Raw genomic sequence first — 21,154 nt, 5'->3', positions numbered from 1 at the left:
TATTTATAGGCAGATCACGCTGCCCTTTGCTATGCAAATCGTTGTTAATAGGTTCTCTGTGATGCTGACCGTCCAATAAGTCTTAGTGTAAGCAAAGATAAAGATTCTTTTTTTTTTTTAAACTTTAATCGATTTTTGATTGTTATATTATTTATATTCGAATGTGGCATCTTTCAATATTAAAATTTAATGTTGATTTTGAATTAAGAATTGATCAGATCACTGACACTATTGATTGAGATTTTATATATGTACATCTACGTATACCATATTATAATAATATGGTAAAATAAGGTGTGAGGCTTTCGCTATTTATTGTCTTAAATAACAAACACAATAAAAAAATTATCGATGTTTGTAAATAAGTAATTGACATTTAATGATAATTGAAAATTACATATGAATTAAAAAAAGAACAAAAAATAATTTTAATAATGTTACACAAAAACCGTATATAATAGAAAGAGACAGAGGGAGAAATAGAGACGGAAAGGTAGCCTGAGGGGAGTAACCCTTTTTCCTTACATGCCCTAGTATAAGTTGTCAATTTAGTACTATTGGGCTAGTACAAATTTCAAAATACTCTGTGGACCATGGCTAATAATATAGACACAATAAGAATGGCTAATAGTAAGCTTTTATAATGATCTATTTTTCATAGCTATATCGAGCTATACGGCGCTAAGTCAAGTGGAGTTTAAGTCTAATATATGCTGTAAGCCATCATCACGAATATTCCCAATATGGGAGTTATAGTGCAGTTTTATTTTAATGACTTAGTCATTGCTGAACGGCTGTTTATGGAGACGAACAAGATTATATTTAGATTAATTAATGGATGGGTTTTATATGCCTAGAACTTTGTTATTACTGTTTAATTAGTCTATATTCTTAGGTATTTTAATTGGCATTTAATAAGTACAACTGGGAGTATTCGAGACGACGTAGTGGAACGATTCATATTTGAATGTATTGTATTATTATACAGTAATAGTACGTAATTGTTTAAATACTAGGTAAAGGCTTCTCGGGTTAGGAAAATACTTGAAGGTTACTTTGGCCCTTGACAAATGCAGGATCATAATAAGTAATCGTACTTACTCGGATTAGAACCCGTTAATTTATTTATGATTCCTGTGTTCTCCGTTGAATTTTCGTTGAATTTTGAAAATTGAATAATGAACCTGCCGTCGCGACAGCAGTACGATTCTGTAAGAATTCACTCGTGACATGATAACCGAGTTCCAGTGATACGCCATTTTGATACGTGTATTCTATAAATGTTAATACTATAGTCGATGTAGCATATCACATTCTGACACTCACGCACGTGTTCCGCGGTGAGTTTCGAGATTTTTCTTGCAGAATAGCTCTAATGACCGACATGTTTCATTCGGTGAAGGGATTGTCATACATTATATGTCCTTAGTATTGCTTTGTTAATAGGTGAATGAACTGGTGTAACTAAAAGTACGATAACAGTGACAATGTACGGAATATTCCTATGTATGTCTATGAACAGTAGTGACCACTTGCCGTCAGGTAGCCCATTTGCAAGTCTGCCTACCTATGTTACGTGGAAATGTTGTACAAGTAATATGTAAAATATGGCAATATAACATGTATTTATAGAAACAAAACAACGCGGGTCTATTAGGTACGTTGAACCTAGTTCTCACAGCCTTGCATATATTGTAAGCCATTACATCATGCCACGAGATTGGTGGTCCCGGGTTCAAAGTGAATATTTGTTTATTTAAAAGATAAATTAACGCTGTATATATATATTATACTAAAAAACATAGACTTCGTAATAAATCAAATAAAACGTTAAATAATATTCACAATTAATTATTAATTATTTTATTATTATATAATATAGGAGAAACGATAGAAATTACTCACATTAATAGTGTAATATAAATACAGCTTTTATATTATTACGATTTTATATAAAAGGTAGAGTAACTGATGGTAAGTGGTCACCACTGCCTATTTACATTAGCGTAAGAAATATTAACCATTCCTACCTAACCTTGGGAACTAATATGTTATCTCCCTTGTGTCTGGTTACTCTGGCTCACGACACACATACACACACACACACCCTCACACACACACACACACACACACACACACACACACACACACACACACACAAACACACACACACACACACTCACACGCGCGCGCGCGCGACACGCAGCTCAGAACACAACAATATTAAATATTGCTCTTTGACGGTAGAATATAATCTCTTTACTGATGATTTTAGGCATTCAAATCATTTTTCATTCTTTCATCATTTTCCATTTCATTCATCATTTTCAAATCATTCAATCACAATAATTTTTCATTTTATTGGCCACAGCTATTACTCTCATTAAAAGATGTCCAGTGGTTAGAAAACCGTAGGTAAGTTTAACCGTAGAATGCGGATTCATTTTCCAGCAAGCTTCGCTCTATTAATGTGCTTAATTTTTGTTTATACGAGTAATTCTTCTCTTGCTCGGTGGCTAAGGAACACTTGTATGTGTCGGATGTAAATCTGCGACAAATATATCCTCCAACCTTCATTGGAGCAGCCTGGTCGAATAAGCTCCAAGCCTCCTCAAGGGTGCCAAAATCGACAGATTACTTTACTGTTTTACTCATTTCCAACTTGTTCAATATTTCGTTGTTCATGTTTACATACACAGTAATCATATGCTGCACTCTCGCTAGCATTAAGTGTCGGGTCAAGGCTGGTATTGAACCAACATAAAGTTCGCAACTTTAATGGGTGATAAGGAAACGTCAAACATATCTCGCTCGGGATTTCGACATCGCTGTAATTTTAAGAGCAAAGATATGAATTTGGAGCAAGCCAATAAAATAGTGAATCTACGTAACCGATAATTATAATGGAAGCGAAAGGCGTATCGACTCGTTTGGTACTTATGTTATAACTAAGAAATTCTTAGAAGATTTATGTTTTAGGTTTTTTTATGTGATTGGTATTTACTTTTCTGTAGGATAATTGTGAATTTTACTTATAAAATCGCGAAATAACTAATTGGTGCTTCAGTTTGAGCGTTCAGTTAATATTAAGAGTTTAATTATATATATAAAAAAAGTTTCTTTACCAATTGACTGAGTACAATGGTGACAAGAATGCTAGCAGCTTTTCTCCGTTTAACTTCAATTCCGCTCCTCTGAGCAAAAAATGAGCCAGTATAACAGGAGGTCGCCAGTGGAGGCAATAAGGTGAGGCGTTATACTTTTGGTTAAAGTTATTTGACTGTTTCTTCTCAGGTACACGGAAATGTTTTATTATATTTTGCGTAATCAACGCAGGATAGCGCTGTTATACAAAAAAGCTCCAAACCTTTTCGTCTAGAGGATTTGCGTAACAGTGGAATATCAATCTGATCGTACTTATATGACAATCCTAACACCTTAAACGATTTTGACAAGTCTTTGACATAAGTATTCTAAAATTACAAAATTTCGTATTATTGACAGTTAGCATCTTTGCTTTAAGAAAACCATTTTCAAGCGTTCCAGTTTTTTAATCAGGATTTATTCCGGAAGTAGTAGATCGGAAATAAACCGTCGAAAGACGATTGCATATATCTGGAACGAGGAAGCTAAGTTGAATGTGCGGTTTGACAAGGCTGAGGAAGATAAGGCATGATTATCTACATAAGAGGAAGTTTGGAACTGGCGCCAATGACGGAAAGCTTAGAGGAAATCGCTTATCGTGTTTTGGGTATGAAATGAGAAGAGGTGAATGACTTGTCATTAAAACGAGTATTAAATATGTATAAATAATCCGACGAATTGATGGAAGATAAAGGGAAAGTATGATGCATTATGGGAAAGGATTATGAATAAATATTTGAAATGATGCCTGATTGGGATGAACGGGAGCAAAGAACATACTGCATCGACTAGAAGTCCATTGGGAAATGGTTACAAGAACTGAGACTATTTCTTTTTTGAAATGTAATCAGATATCGATTGATAGTGTGGTTGTATCTTTTTTGTTTGTAAATTAAAGTTAAATAATAATTTAATTCTATTATTTAACAGTATTAAGAGTTTATTACCGTTGCCAGAGCGTTCCTCTAACTGTTTTATTACTCAGTATGAAAACAATGCTGCGAAAATCCGATAATCCACAACGTCACCACTAATAAAGCCAGTGCACGTATGTGATATAATTAAGACATACCTGTATCAAATCATTCCATATAAATATAAGATACCACTCACAATAAACCTTTGGAGTATTTGCCGCATCGCTCCAAAAAATTTCTACAAAAGTACTATTTTGTATTCCGAAATATATTTTTCCATATACTGAAACAGTATTTCGTAACTCGACGTCCGCGAGCCTCGTTTAATTGGCAACATGTGCAAGTGACATAATAATCAAATGCCAATATCGCTACGGGGGGTCTGTGTGCTTAATCAATCCTATATGTAATGAGAGAACTTCCGAAGTCGAGTAACTGGAATATATATATAAAGTTTGCTTAACTTAAGCAAATTTAAAATTTGACTAATAAGAAACTTTATCAGATGATGAAATGGATACATGAAAAGTTTTAGACAATGAAAAGCAGTCTGATAATAAAAAACGTCTCTAAATGGAGAGGCTTAGGATCGGAGCCAAGAATTCGATTAGCCTTGATGACTCTTAAGACATTTGCAATGTTTACGTACTTAGATTAGAAGTATTATATAAAAATTTAGGATACCTATTTTATTTTATTGAAATTTATAATTTTTTTCCAGTTCAATCTATATTCGAAACTAGTGATGACTTCAAATGAAAAATGTTTGTAAATAGGCTATTCGAATTAAGTGTATTTAGATATTGTGGTCGAAAAATATGTGATATCTTGCTCGAAACCATGTTTATTTTCGTAACATATATTATTTAATTATCAAGATGATGATAATAACTTCCCTAAGAAATATGTCTTCAATTTATTAAAAATATGAATCAATAACAAATATATCGAAGACTTGACGATACAATTACGACTGATTATTATTTTGGCAACTTCGTTCGCAATTTTACACTTCACTCATTGATTGCATTCATTTGTTTCAATCAATCTTCATTCTTTAATTGTTTTATTTAAGAGTGAACGATTCGTCTTAACGGCTCTGTTATGCTGTCTATCGGTAGTGACAGAAGTCTCAAAAATGTTTTCGTTGATTTTATTATCTGTTAAGATTTTCTATCTTCAATAGTATTAAGATCTATTGATTTGACTACTTGGGCGCATATTTCTCCAGTTTCTGTCTGTTGAACTTCTCTAGTAGTTATTTCTGTAAGCATTTCTTTTAAATTTAAATTTAGTTCTTTTGTAGGAAGAACTATTTAATAATATTTTTTTCATTTTTTACTCTTTCTTAAATAATATGCTCTATAACTCTTGGAGTAGAACTGATGTCATCTAAAGTATCGAATCGTATAGAACATGGATATTCTACACGAAACTGTTTTGGAAAAGGGTTAATATGAAAATAGTTTTAATTTTTATTGTGTCCAAAACAAGTATATTATTAATTCTTTTTTTTAGACCGTACAATTTAAAAAAAAATCTCCTGAATTCTGCCAAGAACCAGTCCGAGTTATAAAAGGACCGTCCTATCAATAAGTAACTTTACGCACATTCAGAATTGTAACAGTACTGAAAACTCACAATTGAATATTTTAATTTTCACGCCATACCAGTGCTAATAAACTAGCGTAAACAAGATCGCCCTATTTACATGACTCACGATCGTAACTCAACTCTATGCGCCTGCGCCGGTTGTACAACGACCTCCGTACACTGCCGATTGTTCCGCATTGTCCTTATATTTTAATAAATATTAATAAACACATTAGTACTTAGCGAACGTAACGTAAATGCGTTATTTTATCCGTTTTTGTTTTAAAACTTCTTTGTTGATTCTAAATAAAGTGTTGACATCATCTGCATTGTTATTTTCAATGATATATTTCGTTTTTATATTATGTATTCAAAATACGTTATTTTTGTGCGAGTTCTATATAATGTTATTCATATATTATAAATTTAATAAATAATTCATAAACATGTATATATTATAAAAGTTGCGTAAGTTATTTCGTTAATCTTTAACTACTCAATATTATTATCACAAAACATGTGTTAATACGAGCTATAAATAAAACTACAGATCGCCTACAGCTGTTAAAAGTGCCGTAAAATGCCATGTAGGCGCAGGCGCAGCTGATATTTCATAAACAGAGGCATTATGTTTTAGAGAATGACTTACAAATCGTCCTTGGGTTAACATAATCTTTGCGAAACCACAGCTAAATCATAACTTTGGATCATCGATGATTCTTTATATGTTGGTTTCTCTTTCTCACATATACATATACTATGTGATGGAAATGGAATGGCAGTTAAAGGTAAATGTTTTGTCCGTTTCGCACCGTCTCCGGCCAGTCTCGCAGCGCGTGCGGCGCAGTTCGCGCGGTTACAACGCGTTATCCAATTCGAATTGATGAATTGACGCGTTCGAAATTCGAAATTTAAATCGAAGTTTATCGATGTTTTTGGCGCGATCGTGAGATAGTGCATGGTGTGATTTTTATTTGTTTTTTTTTACAAGAGTTACCAGTAGAAAATATTACCCAATTACAACTATTAAATATATTTTTTTTTTTTTTTATTAAAAAACAAATTGATAAGTTAAAGTGAAAATAAATAATTAATTATTTATTTTTCATTGTAATAAAAACAGGCAAAAGTCGAATACATAATATTCGATATACCTAGTATATCGAGAAAAAATATATAGATTTAAACCAATTATATTAAATCTTAATAAAGGTAATATTTAATTCATAGAATTTAGTAGGAAAAGTTCAAGCCACTTCTAATAACCGCTTACAAACATTTCCTCGTAAATAATTATTTCTATGATAGGATACGTGTAATATATTTTAAAAAATAATAATTGATTGCACAATACAAATATATATTGGACAAAACGTGGGCTTAAAGCTAAAAGCATTCTCTTATTAGCTAACCTCAGAAGTACCAGAATGCTGGCTAGGTGTGCAAGAATATAAAGACATATTTAAATAATTATAAGTAGTGGTAATTATTTGTGTAATAACAAATGAGTGTAATAACGATAAATTTTTTTTTAACAGCGGCATTTTACTAAAATTCAAAAAACGGTTTACCAGTAATAAGCCTAAATATTTGTTAAATATATAACAATATAAATCCTTTGTTACTTTGTATATTCGAGATAGCTTTAGTTAATTTGTATTTTTTTATCGATATATTTAATCTGTCTGTTTGTCCTAAATTTCTCAACTTAACTGCTAGAAATTTTTATTTTGTTCTGATTACTTACGATTACATTTTTAATATATTAAAATATCTAAGCTAAGTTTTTAAGTGATTCCAATAAATCTATTTGTTTCTGTTTATTTCAAATTCCGTTTATAGTCAGACGCAGAGATAGACTTTAAAATAACACCTCTTATATAAAGTTTTAGTTAACAACTAATTAAAATAAGGTAAAACGTCAACATTAAAATGAGTATTATATGTTTATATTTGATATAAACATTTCTAGACGAAAGTGATTTAAAACATATATTTGAATATTCCAAGCGTGTGCTACAAGATCACAGATAAAGTAGAAAAATGAAATCACGTCTGCGTTCCATTTCGGACACAATTTTGTTCACTATATAAACCATACATATAAATACATTTAATAGCAATTATTAAATTTTATAATTGCAATTAAATGTATTAGGTACTTAATGTTTTAATTTTAAATACTGCGTTGCAATGTGCATAATTTTATTTAGCACATGCAGTTTTTACTTGTTATTCAATTAAATAAAACATACTTGTTTCGGGTTTGAAGAGCAATTTTCGGTTAAGAATCAAGTGTTCTCACTGCTGGAAAACATCGGCTCAGTTATGGCTTGTTTACTAAATATCTTCGAATTCCATTATTATTTGGCCTACCTTGGGGACCCCAGTCTACTGATAATCCGGCCCTGCATCGATTGCTTGAAGTTCTGAGCGATTATAGAGTCACTAACTAGTTATAATATTCCGTCTTCGACAATAGTCCTGCGTCATACTATAAAGCATAAACGATCTTTAATTGAATATAATTTCGAATTCCATGCCACTTCTGTTAATGTATGCACTAAGGACGAGACGTTTGGACGGCTATTCGAGACTTGGAAAACGTCCAAAATTCAGAATTGGCCTGATAGTTTCATTGTATTGTAACTTATAAAACAATAGGCCGTTTGTGTGAGGAGCTTTTAACACGAGCATCAATAAAATTGAGGCTCCAGTTATTCGTATTGCTTTGATGGAATTAGTGGTTTGTTTAAATTGTATACATATGTGTACGTATATATATTAAATATCCTTTTTTCAAACACTTATTGATATTGTCAAAGTCTAAGATAAATAAATAAATAAATATTGGACAACATTACATTCGTTACTCCGATCCCAATGTAAGTAACTAAAGCACTTGTGTTATGGAAAATCAGAAGTAACGACGGTACCACATACACCTAGACCCTAGACGACATAGAAAACTAATGAACTTTTTCTACATCGACTCGGCCGGGAATCGAACCTGGGACCTCTGAGTGGTGTACCCATGAAAACCGGTGTACACACTACTCGACCACGGAGGTCGAAAAAAAAGATACCATAAGTTCAGAAAATGAAAACATGAAATGCGATCGGATGAAAAATATCGGACGTGTTTTGTCTTATTTTGATTTATAATTTCTTTAAATTTTATATGTAATAAAGATATAAACATACTAACTGTTTATGACTTATTCAAGATAAACAACTAATGTGCATTTCATTAAAACACGTCAAGAGGTTGCAGCGTGATAAATAAGAATTATGAATATATAAAGAGATATACATTAACATCTATAATATCACAATATCATACAAATTTATATAAAGCCGAGATGGCGCAGTGGTTAGGAACCTGAAATCTTAATGAAAGATGGCGGGTTTGAATTCGGGTAAAGTCAGCTGAATTTTCACATACTATCTTGAGAATAGCCCAGCCGTGTGAAATTTACTGGATGCTCCTTTTTTGGGTTCGATATTTCTAGGCTTATAAATTAAAATATACCATTTGATCTCATTAAAAATATATAAAATTCCTTAACATAGTTGCGTAGCTAGAATGGTGAGATTTGTTTTGAAATAGAACTCATCTAGTCGTGAATACCATATAAAAGCTTTTAAACCAAAATCGTTTGTTAAACAAAATAAACTATTTCAAAAACTAAACATCATGCTTCTTTAAAACCAGCTGTTGTAACTCAATGTCTCTTAGTCGGACACCGAAAACGAATTTATGACTATGTCGTCGTTAAACTTATTTCCTTATTCGAACATTGATGTAGTCTACGGACGTTTTCTTACAAACTATTTAGATAAGGAAAGTCTTTTGTTCTCAAGAATTTTAAAATAAAGCGCTTCCTTCTTGTTATGTCCTCCTGACCGATTTCAGTCAAGGCGGCTATTCTCAATAGACAATAGTCTCCTACGCCGGCGATATTATAGGGCTGAAACACAAATGCTCTGTCTAATATATCGCTTTCATAATCTGATGGAACGGATTGACTTGGAGGCACGGCACTGCTTACATCCTCACATCCCAAATTTAGGGCAATGATATAAAGCAAACTGAAAATCCCCGGAAAGATCTAACCATGACCTATTTTTTATGCCTATCATCTGACTACCAACCCTTAAAACCCATAAAAATATAAATTACATTGATATCATACAATTTTCTTTATTAATATTGCACATTTGCAAAATCGGGTGTGTCGCTAGTGTTATATAAAACAGGACAGATAGTTTGTTTGTTTGTTTGTTTGTTTGTTTGTTTGTTTGTTTGTTTGTTTGTTTGTTTGTTTGTTTGTTTGAACTCGCAAATCAAATCAATAAAATATATATTTGTTTTAAATAAGCTATTTATTGAGAGACATCACGTCGTAATAGCATATAGGCTCGTAGGAGTAATGTATATGAAACCTCGCGGAAAATGGCGTTTACCAAACTAAAACATAAAATTATTAAATAAAGAAAAAATAAACAGAAATGCATTTGTTCCATGATTGCAAAGTTTTCGAATTGCGTATTATTATCCGGTATTAATATCAAATTTCCCGGAAACTTATTTAAATTTTTATATTATTTAACCCAACTCCAAAGTTAGTCATTCCGTGACTCATTTGAGTCAGTAAGTCGGAAATAGGATAGTCGCTGGTTTGAACTGTCATAGTGACGCCTTCGTTATTTCTCTGGAGAAAATATACTGTGACTCTGTTACGATGTTTTGCGTCTCTGAAATCGTCTCGGTTACGGTTTTTTAGAAATAAACTTTAAATATAATCAGACAACGGACAACTAACAAGAAATTTGAGGACACTAGTAGCTTTTGTCTCAACTTTATTTTGTGAAATACTTGTTAAATCTATATTAACACGGGATCATCAAAATTGACGTGTTTTGATTCAGTATTTACAATAATGGGAGGGACACGCTATTTAGAGCTATGTAACGCCATTGTTACGTAAGACTAAATTATAAAACTTCCTAAAAAATGTGTGCATTTTTAATACGATTGCAGGTTCGTATTTCTGTGTTCGAGCGGAAATAGTTTCGAGTTTTATATAACTTTAATTTTTAAACCAAGAGGTTATAAGAATAGACGCGGTAATGTTTTCAAGCAACACACACAAATAATTTAATGTTTAAAAAAATATAATTCGATATGGAATTAAATTAATATTCTACTTCAAAATATAATACCAATTAAACTTCTTTAAAATTATATTCTTAAACAAGTGATAGTATTATTTCAAGGCTTGTAAGAAATTAAAGGTTAAATAAAGCCGCGGTCGACATTTAGTCCTATATGAAAATGTAACAGGATTGCAATAAAAGTATCTTCATCCACCTCGTATCAGTGTTCCGGCCATTATCTTAAACGTCCCTAACAATATATTCGATGTAAATAACCACGTATCGCGTAAACGCTTAAAGACATGTCTGTCGTAATACAAACGTCTGTAATACTAGAGATTTTACGCAAGCGACTAGAAATTATGGGCCCGACGTAATAACCCATTTCTGAGATCCGCAAAGCGTCGGATCGAGGAACCGAGATAATGGTGTAATATGTTCCGAATTTTCCGAATTCATCCTCATATTGGGATTGCTCTGTTTGATGTTATGTATTCGTTTTATATTATTATGTAAAACAAATAAAATATTGATATATGTGATAAGTGGTGTAATTCCAATGGTCTTGTGCTGTTTGTTTATTTATTTTATTTTGAATAAAGGTGTTATACACTAGAACATGATAAATAAAGTAAAATAATTAATTGTATGATGAGCAGAGATGGCCCAGTGGTTAGAACGCGTGCATCTTAACCAATGATTTCGGGTTCAAACCCAGGCAATTACCACTGAATTTTCATGTGCTTAATTTGTGTTTATAATTCATCTCGTGCTCGGCGGTGAAGGAAAACATCGTGAGGATAGCTGCATGTGTCTAATTGATGAATACATGTGTATTCCACCAACCTGCATTGGAGCAGCGTGGTGGAATATGCTCCAAAACCTTCTCCTCACATGGAGAGGAGGCCTTAGACCAGCAGTGGGAAATTTACAGGCTGTTGATGTTGATGATGAATTAATTGTATCCGATTAAATAGAAATAGAGCATGTTAAAACATAAAGCCAACTTTTAACTCATTAGCGACTCATAACAAAGTATTAGTAATATTTTAGTTTATAATAAATATTAAACAGAATAGGCATCGTAAAGGTAAAATTAAATATATATATTTTTCAAGCAGGCCGTATTAAATGTAAGGCTACTGCATCGCAATGTAGATTCTACCGAGAAGAACTGGCAAGCAACTCAGTAGTTACAATGGTACATTAATCAAATACTGTTTAATTATTATTTATTTTAAAATGAATACTAAGTCTTTTTAATTGTAAGGTATGTTTTTGTGAGGTCAAATAAACATTATTATTAAAATTAAATTATAGAATTAATTAAAGCGTTTGTGATTACGATTCTCCATATATCTTAGAACTATAGTTCGCTTTTATATGTATGTATGTATGTATGTATTAAGGTATATATAAAAGCGAAATAACTATACTATATAAACGATAACACCTAAAAACTTGATATTTGGTAGGTAGGTTCCTTAAAGGGTGTAGATATCCACCATGAATCTCCACCCCTAACGGGGTAAAACGGGGGTTGGAAGTGTTTTATAAATTTCGCGTGTGTAAAACCGCAGTTTTAGCTTGTTAAATATATTTTTTCCCGTTCCAATTATTTAAGAAAGTAAGTACATTTTGTGATTCTAGTCTACCTCTATCAAGACTGTGCAATATATCAGTTTTTCAATACCCATTACGCGTCCATATTAGCTAAGGTAGGTATTTCTGACGATACGAATCTTTGAAGTTATTCTTAACCGCGGAATGTGAACGCGAGTGGATTATAGGTTCATGTCATCTTATTATATTTACGACTCGTCCACTGTGTACACTCACGACAGCAAGCGGCTGCTGTTAAACAAATAACATCTATACAAACACGTCTGTGCTGATTCAGAGATCCAGTTCATCTGATGTATATTTAGTTAAAGTATCGAATTACTCGAGTGATGATGTCTTGCTCTTACCGTTGTTTTTTTTTTATTTATGTATATGAAATTGTTTTTTTTTTTTTTTTTAAATTAATACGTGATGAGAACTTTGTAGTCGTTTGTATGGAGCGCATAGAGCAAAAATTCATAAATACATTATAATGAATATATTTATATTAATAAATATTATTTGTCAACAATCAAATAGCCTATCTTAGACATTCACATTTTATGACATTTCTTTGGGTCTTTCCCCTAACCTACTGACCAGCTTTCCTAGTTTTTAAATAACTCAAAAATGAAATTATAAAAAAAAAAGGATTATACTTCTGTGAATTCAGAATTGTTCATTTTAATATTTATTAGTAACTAGTGCGACTTCGCTCGAGAAAAATTTGTAAAAAAAAATAAATATTTAATATAAATATAATTTATACTTCAAAGGATTCACGAATAATGTAGCTTTCTACCATCAAAAAATTTGATAAGATCAATAATCTACCTTCCTTACCTTCTACATACAAACAAATTTAACCCCTTATAGATTCCTTAGAATTACCACTAGTTTCAATATGATTATTTGATGTGCTGAAGAAAGTAACAGCGAATTGATTAATAATATAACTTTCTGAGTCAGACACAGTCATCCTTATTCCAAACGCGTTACGCTTGGGTTATTCTATAGTTAAGTTTATTTTTATAATTTCGAATGTTATTTCGTGAATAAAAAGTCTATCCGTTATATTGAATAAATGACAAATAGACGTGCCTTTTTAAAAGTAAATATAAAAACGTATTACTAATATCGCGAGACAAAAAACTGGTAAATCAACGCGATTATGATAATTATTGTTATGATAAAAAATAACCGCAAAAATTCTTCAATCGAACGCGTCCGGACGTGTAAATTGTATACTTAATTTTACTACTTTAATTTTCCTGCAAGTATTTAATGATTATACGTTAACTCGGCAGGTAACCTTGGCAGAAATACACGGAAATAGTAGAAAAAAAAATGGAAATTAAAAAATGTGATGGTCGTTGTGTCATTAATTTGAGTAATAAGTGAGACGGACCCCTCCCACAAACAAACATGGCTAATCACCTACTTCCATGTCGTTAATGGTGATTTCGATGATTGATCAGGACTCGAAAGCGTTAATTTTGAGATGTCAAGGTTTACACTGTCAGAATTGTCCATTCTTGAAGATTACAAATGTTGTTTTTTTAATAGCTTTGCTAATATTCAAGTTTTCCTTATGATAGAGAGAGGGAATGATATTAAACCCAGGTCAAACGTTGACGTTCGAACTGGGTTTTTCTTATTAAGTTACGATTATAGTATGTGTGACATTGTATTGTTTTATTCATAAGCTGTTCATGCCTTTTGGGATAGTAACTTTAATATTTTATTTACTATATTATTGTGTCTTTAAAATCATTAATTATTACTAATTAAAATTCCAGTCAAATGAAATTGATTAAAATCCAGAGTTTGTGAGAAACATATATATAACAAACACACATATATATATATATATATGTTTGTTTGAGTTCCTTTAGCCGGTCTTCTCAGATCAGAGTATTTCCTTTTCCGAACCTTCTTTTTTGTTTCCGAATTATTTATTTTTGTATGTATGTATCTATATTTTTAGTGAACTATATTTGAAAACCTTCTTTTTATGATACCAAGTAGAGGTAGAGCCTATAATGCCTAAAATTCAAATGTTATTATTTAGATGATTTGACTTTGTTTTGTTCTATAAACTTAGTTTGTTTCACAGATTATATCTTATTTACTGTTTCAGTAACTTCATGCTTATCTTAGAGGAAGCTGTGCGTCTCTGACGATGATGTTATCTGAAGCCCACTTCATTAAAATGACCGCTAACAAAACCGATCGTAAAAAGAAATGTTTTATTAAGTTTTAATGATTAATAATCATCAAAAACTTGTTTGATGATTGAAATAAAACTAGTTTTTTAACGGATTTAATCGCGTATATTAATTATTTTTAAGAATTAAGAAATCGTTGGCGGTATTTGTAAATAATATTTTTCTTTTTAATTCGAACAGACAAATGTCACCTTAGTCTGCCCGTGACCACGAACACTGCAAAGTGCTCGAAACGTCGGGATGTTAAAAATAATTAATATACGCGATTAAATCCGTTAAAAAACTAGTTTTATTTCAATGTGTAATAATCGCGAAAATCTAAGACAACATTGTTTGATGATATCGGATTTTTTTTATAACTTTTTTGAATAGGCGCCCAAAATAGATTTGACACTTTTTATTGGGCTTATATTATATTTATCGATATCGATGTCATCGGGTAGTTTATTTAAACACCTTGACGCATTGACGCTATGACAAATTAAAAAAAAAAACGAGGTTGGATGACCGCGACACATACAGACTAATTGGTATAAGCTTAGTTCTTATCTAGACGTGTTTGAGTCTTTGATTTATTTAAAACAGCCACTATCGAAGTAGATGAGATTCTTTTTATGAAAAGGTTTCTTTAATATTTAATTTATGAGTTTTTTATAACCGATGACTAATAACGTATAATTGCTATGACGTATTGAATGTCATACATATTAAGTTATTTAATTTCAATTTGTTCTTTATTTAAATATCTTGTATATAAAGATAGATGTTGTTATATAGACTGTTCACATACAAAGGCGCGCCCTTCCAAATCAAATTATCGATGCGTATTAGTAACGCTAATGCATACAAGATGTCTAAGTGTGAGTAAACTAATGTAAAAACAAAGACAGCAAAAAATATATACAAATTGTTTATTTATTTACTTTTTAAATACTGAAACTAAATTTGACATTTGTAGTGTCAAAAATTGCATGGAGTGCAACAGACGGCAATCATTGGACAAAGGCTTATTGTAAAGTACATGCATATTATATTTTTTTAATAATTCGATACAATTTAACGTAAATGCGCACGCCTGATTAAGTAAACAGATCTGGACTTCGACACCGTTTGGTCGATCACTATAAAATTTGGCACCTGTTTTTTTATAGAGATGTCTTTATAGCCACTTTGTTTTATCTCTGCTGTTCATGTTCAATTGGTATACACATATATGCGGGCCAACGTCTACTAGGTTGTGTGTGTTACTTATTTAATAGAAGTGGTCTAGGGCTAGATAAATGGCGTAGATCCCGAGGATTTTCAATCGGATAATTCTCAGTAACAGTAGTTCTCGGAAATGAGAAGTTTACACTCCCGTGCCTCGGAAAACACGTAAAGCCGTTAGTTCTGTCCTGAACTCTTTTCGGACCTGCCGTCCCATCGGACTATGAGAGAGAGAGAACAGAGTAAACCGCATATACGTGTGCTTCACGTAATGGGTATGTCTTGCGTCTCGGCTGGTCTCTTTTGAAATTGCCCGCCGTGGTCAAAACAGTCTGGACGGCACCATCATTATCATGAACATTTAAGATTTTTATTTTGTTTATTTAAATAAAAAATACTAGCCGGAAACATAGTTATCTGATTGGTCGAGTTTTATTATCTCTCGCAATAATAACAAGGTCATTGTATTATCTTCAAGCACACGGAAAGCGTTTAAGGTCGTCCTCTTGTAAATTCTAAGTGGGTATGTTGAAAATATGCATCTTAATATTAGTACCGACTTCCCTTATTTATGATATTGATGGTTAGGGCAAATGGATCTGATGGTCACCAACGCCGATAGAGATTGGCGCTGTAATTTTATTCTTTACATGGCCAATTCGCCACCAACCTTGGGAGCTAAGATGGGAACGAATCTCACTCATCCAACCGGAACAAAACAATACAAAAAATTGCTGCTTGAATATATGATGAGTGGGTGGTACCTACCGAGACGGGCTTGCACAAAGCCACCCTAAGACTATATAACTTATGACTTTGCTTATAAATATTGCTTAAGGGTTGATTGGTTGAACCATGCTGTGTCTTATTCGAATGACAGAATTCAATTTTTAACTTAATTGATAACTTTGTAAACAGGAGTGTTTACAAAGTTATCAATTAAAGCAGGTCATGTCTAAATTCAAAAAATGATTGATGCAAAGAAATGGATATTAATTTGTCAACTATTGAAAAAGGTTTTTTTTATTTTTCGTCAAAATCAACGATAATAATCATACTAAGAGTTACATTCTAATGAGATCTCCAAAAACGGGTACAAACGATTTTATTTTAATTGACAACGTTTATTGTTCAAGAAATAACAACAAATATTTTATAGACGTAAATATTTGAATCAACACAAGTTAATTCGCCAAGCTTTCATTGAATCGTTATTTGTTTGTTTTAATTTGATTGACATCTGTTGAGACGATTAAATTAGCTTTCAACTAAGAATTTGATCGTCAAAAAAAATACAGATGGATTGATTACCTCCTCCTTTTTGAAGTCGGTTAAAAAAATAATTTCTTATCGTACTTGATTATAATATTAGTAAAATATAAGATTTATAAAATGTACATACTAAATGCCAATGGTTTTATACTAGAGGTGTTGCCAATTTTAAAAACTCCTTTTTTTTTTAAAGCCAGTGAGAGGATAATTACACTTACTTGCTACTGCAGAGGACAACCACTTCGGTGCATGTTTACGCGAGCAAACGTTGTTTATATTTATAAAATTGCAATCAAACTCCGATTGTTTCATCTATATCAGAAATATTTTTATTGAAAACAGTAAAAAAAAAATTTTTTACGGCAATTATCTGATAAATAATTTAAGGAAATCTACTACTCTACTCTAAACTATATAAAGCTAAACCTGTCTTTATCTCAAGATCTAGCAGTCCGATTTAAAATAAACGTTTTACGTTATATCGTCCATTTATTGAGTAGGGTATTAGGACTACATAATATTATAATAAGATGTACGGAGGCAATTCTACTAATTTATAACGCTTACGATACATTTCCGATACAACTTCGACTGGACCACAACTGGATTTTCTTAGTAGACTAGAAAAACGTCTGAACGATTACGTTTCGATCCAATTGCGATAGTAACGATTTGTTAGAATTGTCTAATGTAACTGGTTATCGATATAAAAGCTCTGCGTCTCAATCAGAACAGTTTATTGAAATATTTTTAACACTCAGACAATGCTTTGTAATAAAATGATCTATCGTATTACTTGTATGATCTTGGCCTACGTACTCGTTTGGTATACGACCAGTTTGGAATAACTTTCTACGGGGCACGCGGTATGCGAGCGACGTTTATGAAGAAATGTTATCACCGCTGGCTATCTTAATTACTTTGATCGTTCACTGTTTTTACATCAATAAAATTTGCCGCTTTATCAAGTACCTGACGTGATACTTTTTTTTTTATTTGATCTCTATCAGATATTTTGATTTAGCAAAGTTTAAAGAAATTGACAGATTCAGGAAGAACTTTTGGAACATGTGTCTTGTTTTATTGGTCACTTAACTTATTCGTTTTAAAAATGAATTAAATGTCAGTTGGTAAAAAACATGTTTATTTGTATTTTTTGAATTCACCATTTTGGATGACAAAATGTTTGATTGCATATTTTATTTCTATGAGACGTTTGGATGCTACTGTGAAGGCAGTATAAGAAATTTGACATTTGTAATATTTGGAAATTAATCTAGAAAATATTGGAAAACTAGTTGTCGTCTGTGGTTTCGCTCGTATTTTTGATGTTGGTCATCAGGTAATAGGCATAAAAACCTAGCCTATTTCCTTTCTCGGAGTTCAAGTAAGCTTCATACCAAATTTCATCAAAATCGGTTCAATGATTGGGCAGTGAAAGAGCAACAGACGAACAGACAGAGTTACTTTCGGATTTATAATATTAGTATAAATAATAACTTTTCTAAAAATATTTACTATATAATACTTTAAATCTTCAAAAAATATCCACGTAACGAAATACAGTCACGTGTATCGTATTGTGTTGCGTTTTAATAGATGCTAAAAACTCATTTATGAGACTAATCCCATAACCATTCTCTGATTTGTCATTCGTTGACGTAGTTTCACCGGAATTGTTGAATTGAATTTAGGATGGCGTGATCCAATTTCATGCAGTAGGGCTTGTATCTATTGCCTCATCTCTTTTATGTGCAATTAACTAACTGACAGTGACTCATTGGGTAAACTGTGTTGAGTTTAATAACCTAGCTCAGGGGTTCTTAATCTTTTTGAACGCTAAATTATTTTATATTTATGAAATATCGCCAGCCTCAAAACAGCCTCAACCTTTTCTGAATTCAAGGACGCCGTGAGAGAGATTTATCGTAAATAGAATTTCATTATAAGCGAAGAAAAAGCGAAATAGATAAATGCTTTAAAGATTAATTAAGTATTGTATAATTTTTGTCTTATTTTGTAAACCAAAACAATATCATTTTATTTTCCGATAGATTTTAATTGGGTACTTAAGTTCCTTGCAAGGAACACTTGGAGTATCTTCACGCAAACCGCGGACCGCGTCTTAAGAGCCACTGACTAGAGTATTTTAGTTGTTATAGTCTGACGTCCATTTATGATGATTGATCAGTAAATAACATTCTCTTTAAATAATAACTGTTTTTTAATAATTCAATTATAACTATTTTAACTAAAAAATAATTATATATTACTATATTGGAATATTTGTTTCTAATTTCGATTAGGTTAAATTCGGATTTTTCATGATGTTTGCTGAATGACTTTCAAAATCATCGTCATTCTTAAGATTGTATGCGTGCGCCTAGGTTTGTGTTGAAAACTTAGTTTTCACAGTGAATTTTAATAGTTTTAAAGCTCGTGACTTTGAAAAGTCTACGCTCTTAGGTTATATTCATAAGTAGCTCCATTATTATATTTTGCCACCAAAATTCAGTCAGCTTTCAGTGTTTTTTGTTTCGGATAGAAATTTATATAAAATCATTGTCTGCAAAAATTCGCGTCTCGTGCTTAAGTATGTCCCGCTGGTAATGTTCTTAACTACATTTTAAAAACGTCTTTCATTTGTCGCATTTAATTCAGTGTGTGTTGTTACTCCAATTTCTGGGAGTGACTCGTCCATTAGCTAAATTGCCTGAACGGAGTTTTGGTCATTTCCCGCTGTTTACTCTGTATGTCCTGATTAGCCATTAGTTACCTACATAATATTCGTTTTTTTTTTTCTCTTTCATTTTCATTACTTCAAATCGAATAAACTTTCCAGCGTTTAACATTACGTCTGACGTTCCTTTGATAACGATGATGATTGTATTATTTTTCATTTTATGCTAAATATTTTCGAGGAAAAGAAATTGCGAGTCATGTTCTTGCGAAAAGATCACTTCTGACCTAATAACCAAATGACAGGCATCGGTTACGAGTTCAAAGAAGTCAACGATCTGTCAAACTACGACGTAGTCATGAATAATGACTAAGTTTTATGTTATATATCGTTTGTACAAAAGTAAAAAAAGCTACCTATTGTGAGAAAGTAAGAGTTTTACTTTAAGAACAACTTGGATCTAATACATCGAGAAACATTTAGAGGGCAACCTGTAAATTTCCCACATCTGGGCTAAGTCGATATTATCTGAGAAATTGGAATTTATTTTATCCTACACAGCTAGGATTCCTCGTGATGTTTTAATTCACTATCGGACACGAGATGAATCATTAACACAACAAATCTTCAATATGTAGGATCCATAATTTATTAATATATAAAATAAATTTGAAAACAAAGACTGAACATCGAGGAAGCGTAACATCGATGTCGCTACGACACAAACGAGCTCCGTTACAGGAATTCCCTGTTCTGATTCATCGGATCCTTTGGCGAAGCTCCAGTCTCACCCGGTAATAAATAATAAACAACACCGCTACGCTCGTTTTAATGATCTTGCGGTTTGATGCAATTATTGCTTTAGAATAATTTACTAAGTTAAATATTACATATTGTATTCAATATATAAGATTTACGATTTGTCTTATCTTTTGAAAGATAATTTTGGATATGAAATGGCGGTGAAGGAAAACATCGTGAGGAAACCTGCATGTGTCTTATTTCAACGAAATTCTGCCGCATGTGTATTCCAGCAACCCGCATTGGAGCAGAGTGGTTGAATATACTCCAAAACCTTCTCCTCAAAGGAGACCAATCCAACTAATCAGTCCGACCAATTTGAAAATTGCTTTAAGACTAATCTTTTTTCAACGCATGTATCTCTTCAACTATAATGGTTAAAGTCAATGTCGAATATTACATTTACATAATTCATTCTTTGAAAGCATATTTTGTCTCTCTCGTTTGTGGTAGGATTTCTTTCCGAATAGTTTCTACGATCACTCCTTTCGGTTGTTTGAAAGAAATAGTTCAATCGACGTACACACCGTGGAAATATCTTCACCGTTTTT

At 32.0% G+C, this 21,154-nt stretch overlaps 1 protein-coding gene across 8 annotated transcripts in view; it reads left to right on the top strand.

Moving 5' to 3' along the window:
• The window catches only part of LOC125073613 (focal adhesion kinase 1), a 163,998-nt gene that overhangs the window by 97,928 nt on the left and 44,916 nt on the right, over positions 1-21,154 (top strand). For 4 of the 8 annotated variants that reach the window (XM_047684512.1, XM_047684511.1, XM_047684510.1 and 1 more), the window contains exon 1: positions 6,497-6,615. The exons of the other annotated variants lie outside the window; for them this stretch is intronic. The gene's annotated coding sequence lies outside the window, so the exon portion shown is untranslated. Of the gene's footprint in view, positions 1-6,496; positions 6,616-21,154 lie in introns of those variants that run through there. 8 annotated transcript variants of the gene reach the window in all.

This window comes from Vanessa atalanta, chromosome 24 (assembly GCF_905147765.1).
Source record: "Vanessa atalanta chromosome 24, ilVanAtal1.2, whole genome shotgun sequence".
NCBI classification, from domain to species: Eukaryota; Metazoa; Arthropoda; class Insecta; order Lepidoptera; family Nymphalidae; genus Vanessa; species Vanessa atalanta.
Note: the sequence above shows the minus strand (reverse complement) of the source record. Positions and strands in the feature narration are given on the sequence as shown.